This window comes from Oncorhynchus kisutch, linkage group LG11 (assembly GCF_002021735.2).
Source record: "Oncorhynchus kisutch isolate 150728-3 linkage group LG11, Okis_V2, whole genome shotgun sequence".
Lineage (NCBI taxonomy): Eukaryota > Metazoa > Chordata > Actinopteri > Salmoniformes > Salmonidae > Oncorhynchus > Oncorhynchus kisutch.
Window position 1 is genome coordinate 54,134,547 of NC_034184.2, and position 6,838 is coordinate 54,141,384.

The following is a 6,838-nucleotide window of genomic DNA, read 5'->3' on the forward strand; positions in this document are numbered from 1 at the left end:
CTGAACAGCTGATGTTGAGATGTGTCTGTTACTTGAACTCTGTGAAGCATTTATTTGGCCTGCAATTTCTGAGGCTGGTAACTCTAATTAACTTATCCTCTGCAGCAGAGGTAACTCTGGGTCTTCCATTCCCGTGGTGGTCCTCAAGAGAGACAGTTTCATCACAGCGCTTGATGGTTTTGCGACTGCACTTGAAGATACTTTCAAAGTTCTTGAAATGTTCCGTATTGACTGACCTTCATGTCTTCTCTTTGCTTATTTGAGCTGTTCTTGCCATAATATGGACTTGGTCTTTTATCTTCTGTATTCCCCCCTACCTTGTCACAACACTACTGATTGGCTCAAACACATTATTAAGAAGGAAAGACATTCCACAAATGAACTTTTAACAAGGAATGCATTCCAGGTGACTACATCATAAAGCTGCTTGAGAGAATGCCAAGAGAGTGCAAAGCTGTCATCAAGGCAAAGTTTACCTATTTGAAGAATCTCAAATATATTTTGATTTGTTTAACACTGTTTGGGTTACTACATGATTCTATATGTGATATTTCATAGTTTCAATGTATTTCCTATTATTCTACAATGTAAAAATAAAGAAAATCCCTGTTCTGACCGGTATTGTATATATTTCCACACTATGAGATTGGAATAATACTGTTTAAATATGTTGATAAACCAATAAGAATGAGAGTTCCAAACCTCTCTGCCAATAGCAACTCATTATCAGTTTTCCCCTCCCAACTCAAACCAGTCCTAGTAAAAAAAAAAAGTTTTTTAATTGCTCTTTGCTATAAAGATATGCCTCAGATTTGTGATAAAAGTGGAAGTGCTGGGCCATAAAAGCACATTTTGTGGGTAGGTAATCATTACCATTAATCATACTGACAGACTTCTCTTTCCCACAAAGAATAGGTCATGGCTAAAGACTGTACCTCAGACATCGGCCATGAATACAGGTCCCTCCCCACACTCAAGGCTTTAGTTTTAGGTTTTTAGCTTTGTATCCACAGAAAATATTTTTTGAAATTACCTGGGAGGCTGTGCAGCTTGTTGAAAATATAATGGAGAATAATGATATCATCATATTTGAAAGGGATGAAGGAAATCAATTAGATGCTGTCTTTTGAACTACAACAGACAACCCAGGAAATCCCAGACATATGTTATATTACCACTAATGAGAAAACTCCCAACTCAGACATGCAAAGCGAAAGACATGTTGATCTGTCTTCATTCCTTTGGTTGCCCTATCAATTTTGGTGTTCACACAAATGTACCTAAACCCTGGACAAGTTTTTGGGATTGACTCAACGCATGTCAGAGCTGAATATCACAAATTTAGGTCACACAGATTGCTGCTTCTGCTCAGGGACTGACTGGGACCATAAATCGTCCCAGGTATTTCTAACACACTGGCCTTTTTTTTTTCAACGTACCCACTGGGCTAAAGAGTGGACCAGCCCACCCAAACTGCCCTATTGCCAGTACATTTTTACTGCTACTACTGCTTGGTGAGCTGTGCTGCGCTGTGTTCATTGTTGTGGGTATCAGAATTGTGGTGGCCACTGGCTGCTGTCCTGCCAAGTCTAATTGTTATCAGAGTGATAGAAAGCAGACAAAAGAGAGTGAGATACTGTAAAACTACCACCCAAACCTTTGACTAAATGGCTGAATGTTGCGGTATAGGCAATATTGGGCTTGTGGTGTTGTGCTCCCTGTAAGATACTGTGTGAGTGATTGATGATGATCTGGACCATGTTAATGGTTATTAGACTTATTAAAATGAGTTTCAAGATTATCTAGTAGGTGTGGTACTTTTAATCCCCATGACATGAAAAACATACGCTTAATCGTGTCTTATACAGGTCTTATGTCAGTCTCATGATGACAAATACACTCTGGCTTGCTTCAAGGTGTCTGACAGCAATATAGAATGAATGTGTTTCAAAGATTACATGTGATTTATCTATATCTGTCGTGTACAAAGTGTTACTAAGGCCTCTTGCTGTGATCACGGCTCAGTGTGATTAAGAATAGATTAAACACTTCACAGATCTTCTTGATGTTTAAAACTACCATGTGAAATCAAAATCTTTGAATGCATTTTTCATGAAGATGGAGAAGAAAAGCTTCAAAAGTGATGTCATGCCAAGATACAGATGATATTCCCCCACTACCACTCCTCTGTCTCATACAAACACAATCACATTCAGTGAATGTACATGAAATATAATTCAAATATATCACATTCCTCTCATCAATTGGGTGAACTCCAAATGAAAAGAGCTGAAATTCATTAATATTACACGTGAGTCACGAGTGTTAGAGGCATTTATAATTTTACCATCACTTCAAAAGATTGATGGAAGTCTGGGGATATTGCTTTTAGTCAGTCATAAATTCCTCCACTGGTAGGAAAACAGCACCACCACAGGATGTTTTTTAAATGACTCCCTAAAATACATTTAAAAACCTCCATAAGAGCTCTGCAGCCAGCTGGTGGCAAAATATGATTTTCACACCCTAAGATATTGTTCATGCGGAACGTCTCTGAGCTACAACCTTGCGTAACTTGCTATGAAATCTATATGAGAAACATTTTACTAATGGTCTCCAGTCATGATAAAATAAATGAGAGAGCGAGCGAGCAAAGAAAGAGGGACTCCATGTCACGCAGAGGGTAAAATACTTTATAAATGAGAGCAATTGGTAATATCGGGACACCATTAGGTTCTAATCACTGATTGCAAGGAAGAAAGGTGTTGACGAAGATAAACACACCCCGAGCTTTGAATTCACACCTGCAAAGATCACTACAGACCAAAGTTTGCCAATATATAGTGCAAGCATTGTCATTCAACAGAGCACACACATTGAAAATTAACATTTTCCCAATGAGCATGTGATGTCCTCCACTCAAACATGACAAATGTGGAAAGCTCAAAATGTGATGTATAACACATACTGTAACATTTGCAAATGTAAAAAGTTTTTTATTTTTTAAATCCACTGTAATTGTATTGTAGAGCATTCACACAAAGTCTCCTTATTGCCTTTGAATAGCAAGCAGCAGCTGTGTAATCTTACATGCCTGCTGGAGGCATTTTAATCAATAGTTATGATTCATAATGCTGGCTGTACCGTACCAGTGAATCATACAGATGCAAAGGCCTCTCCATAACAACATCATCAGTACAAAATAAATGATCATGGTCATTGTGTCAGCAATATTTGACGTTGTGTTACTTATGATACTTTGACTCAACTATTCCAATATGCCAAATATCCATTACACATCTCAGATATAAAGGGACAGAGACTTATATTTAGAATTAAACATCCATGTAACTTACACCTTCAATAGAAATCATTACACTAGTCAGACTATCCTTCCTTACTGAAGTGTAAAATCTAGACAGTATCACAGTGAGAACATACTCTTTGAAATTCAACTGTGTTGACAATGCTGCCTCAGACTTGCTTCGATGTACCTAACACTTCATTGGGTAACTCATCAGGTAGTAACTAACATAATTACAGCTCGGTTTCTCTTCCTCTTCTAGAAATGAAAATCACAAAAGTATCTCCTCCCCATATTACAGTGGCTTGCAAAAGTATTCACCCCCTTGGCATTTTTTCCTATTTTGTTGCCTTACATCCTGGAATGAAAATATTTTTTTTTATCGTTCTATCGTGTGATGTACACAACATGACTACCAATTTGAAGATGCAAATGTTTTTTTGGTGAAACAAAGAAGAAGTATGACAAAAAAACAGAAAACATGAGCTGAACTGAACTTGAGCGCGCATAACTCTTCACCCCCCTAAAAGTCAATACTTTGTAGAGCCACCTTTTGCAGCAATTACAGATGCAAGTCTCTTGGGTATGTCCTATAAGCTTGGCACATCTAGCTACTGGAATTCTTGCCCATTCTTCAAGGCAAAACTGCTCCAGCTCTTTCAAGTTGGATGGATTCTGCTGGTGTACAGCAATCTTTAAGTCATACCTCAGATTCTCATTTGGAATGAGGTCTGGGCTTTGACTAGGCCATTCCAAGACATTTAAATGTTCACCTTAAACCACTCGAGTGTTGCTTTAGCAGTATGCTTAGGGTCATTGTCCTGCTGGAAGGTGAACCTCTGTCCCAGTCTCAATTCTCTGGAAGACTGAAACATGTTTCCCTCTTGAATTTCCCTGTATTTAGCACCATCCATCATTCCTTCAATTCTGACCAGTTTCCCAGTCCCTGTCGATGGAAAACATCCCCACAGCATGATGCTGCCACCACCATGTTTCACTGTGGGGATGAGGTTCTCGGAGTGATGAGATGTGTTGGATTTGCGCCAGACATAGCGTTTTCCTTGATGGTCAAAAAGCTACATTTTTTCCTCATTTGACCAGAGTACCTTCTTCCATATATTTGGGGTTATCAGCCACATGCCTTTTGGCAAACACCAAATGCGTTTGCTTATTCTTTCAGTGATGGAGTTTACGGCTTAACGTGGTCCTATGGACAGATACTCCAATCTCCACTGTGGAGCTTTGCAGCTCTTTCAGGGTTATCTTTGGTCTCTTCGTTGCCTCTCTGATTAATGCCCTCCTTGCCTGATCTGTGACTTTTGGTGGGCAGCCCTCTCTTGGCAGGTTTGTCGTGGTCTCCACAACTTTGTCCCTGACCTGTTTGGAGAGTTCCTTGACCTTCATGGTTCCACTTGCTTGGTGGTGCCCCTTGCTTAGTGGTGTTGCAGACTCGGGCCTTTCAGAACAGGTGTATATTTACTGAGATCATGTGACAGATCATGTGGCACTTAGATTGCACACAGGTGGACTTTCCTTAACAAATTATGTGACTTCTGAAGGTAATTGGTTGCACCAGATCTTATTTAGGCGCTTCATATCAAAGGGAGTGAATACATATATATTTGGATATTTTGGGATATTTTTGGAATCATGTTATTCTTTTCAATTCACCAATTTGAACTATTTTGTGTATGTCCATTACATGAAATCCAAATAAAAATCCATTTAAATTACAGGTTGTAATGAAACAAAATAGGAAAAAATGCCAAGGGGGATGAGTGCTTTTGCAAGGCACTGTAAGTATGTTACCATCCAAAAAGGGGTGTTTACAGGGTCACCGACACTCACCACAGTCCCTGAACGATGAAACAGTAGAAAACATTCACTCATTCTCTACATAATCAGTGTATATACAATGTTGAGAAATACTATTTGTAGCCAACAATAAATAATATCTGGTTAATGTCAATTAATTATCCAACATATATAGGCACATGCTAAGCAAAATACACACTCAAGAACAAACAAAATACATGTTAACAGTATGTAATTTCAGTTCTGCCTATTCACAGTGCTAGGATGTGCACAGGAGACATGGGCTATTTTCTAACTAGCAGAAGTGCCGCTGTCCAGTTTCTTTTTAGCTTCACCAAGAGTCGAGGGAGTGAACACTCATTGTTACGCTAGGTTTGCCTTCTCCTACTGCGAGTAGATGTAGCCTCACAATAGCCAAGGGCGGGGGGGGGGGGGGGGGGTATAACTTTAAAGCAGACCAGGCATAGCAGCACAATATCTAATTTCACACAATGCGTCAGGGTGGGGACCAAGCCCATATAACAACAGTAAAAAAAAATATTCAGAGACCAGAACTTCAATTTTGATTCGCAAATTGCCATCTTTTTTCTTCACCAACAGACATTCTCCCATTTCTGAACTGGCTCAGTCTCCACATACAAGATCAAACCAGCCAGACTTTGACATGATTCAAACAACAAATGAACATTACATCTCCAACAGAATCCAAAGCTCATTGAGGAAAGCAGTTTTTTTCTCTTACCTGTGTACTTTGAGTGGAGACAGCGGAGCTCCGTCTCAGTGAATGATACCTCAGGTAGGCTGTGATGGAACTGGAGTGTAACCTAATATAACATCAAAAGCAACGGCAGCGTACGGCAGCAGCAGCAGTAAGAAGAAGAAGAAGGCAAAGAGGAGAAGAGGAGTAGGAGGAAGGTGCGAACGCTGAATTATGAATGTAGAGAGAGAGGAAATCCTGTCCTGCCCGCCCTCACTCCCCAGATCACAGGGCGTGAATCAGCACTCGCATGAATCAAACGGCTCAGTCCACTGAAGGGCTCTGGTTTTGGCACTGAGAGACAAGAGGAACGGAGGGAACTCAGCCAGCGGCTGGATGGGGAAGGAGGGAAGGAGGGGGGTAGGAAGAACAGAGCAGTAGAAAAGAAGAGAGGAGCAGTGGAGAGTACATGGACACATTCCTCCTCAGCCAAACACTCATGTCCTCGCATCCTCGCACTCCTCTGCTTGCTGTGTCTCTCTCTCTCTCCTGACTCCTTGCTCACTCACTCACTCACTGAACACATTCTCATTTCTCGTCTGTATAATCAATCTAGCCTGACAGCTAATAGTCCTATATTTTAACCAGCCAACTGATAACAAGAATGTTGTGGCCTGTATCCCAGGTTACGCTTCGCTAGTAATTTAAGCAATAGGTTTTTACCTGCTGTGTGATTTATACATTTAGCAAATGAAAAAAAGAAAATCCATAAGAATGATTACTCACTTGTATATTAATTCTGGGGGCAGAAGTGGCTAAATCAAATTTTGACTGACATTAAAATGTGTGTTAACAGTTTGTCACAAAAGATTACCCTCATTCCATTATTTACAAACCAGTTATTTTTCTAATGCTCCAATCAAATCCTCTCACAGCAAAATGGTTCCAGTTTTCAGAATAAACAGTGTGTGTGTGTGTGTGTGTGTGTGTGTGTGTGTGTGTGTGTGTGTGTGTGTGTATGT

At 40.0% G+C, this 6,838-nt stretch overlaps 1 protein-coding gene across 1 annotated transcript in view; it reads right to left on the reverse strand.

Moving 5' to 3' along the window:
- LOC109899535 (cadherin-18-like) overlaps positions 1–6,321 on the reverse strand; it is a 358,080-nt gene extending 351,759 nt beyond the window's left edge. The window contains exon 1 of the mRNA XM_020494858.2: positions 5,862–6,321. The gene's annotated coding sequence lies outside the window, so the exon portion shown is untranslated. The remainder of the gene's footprint in view (positions 1–5,861) is intronic.
- Positions 6,322–6,838: the final 517 nt, after the last annotated feature.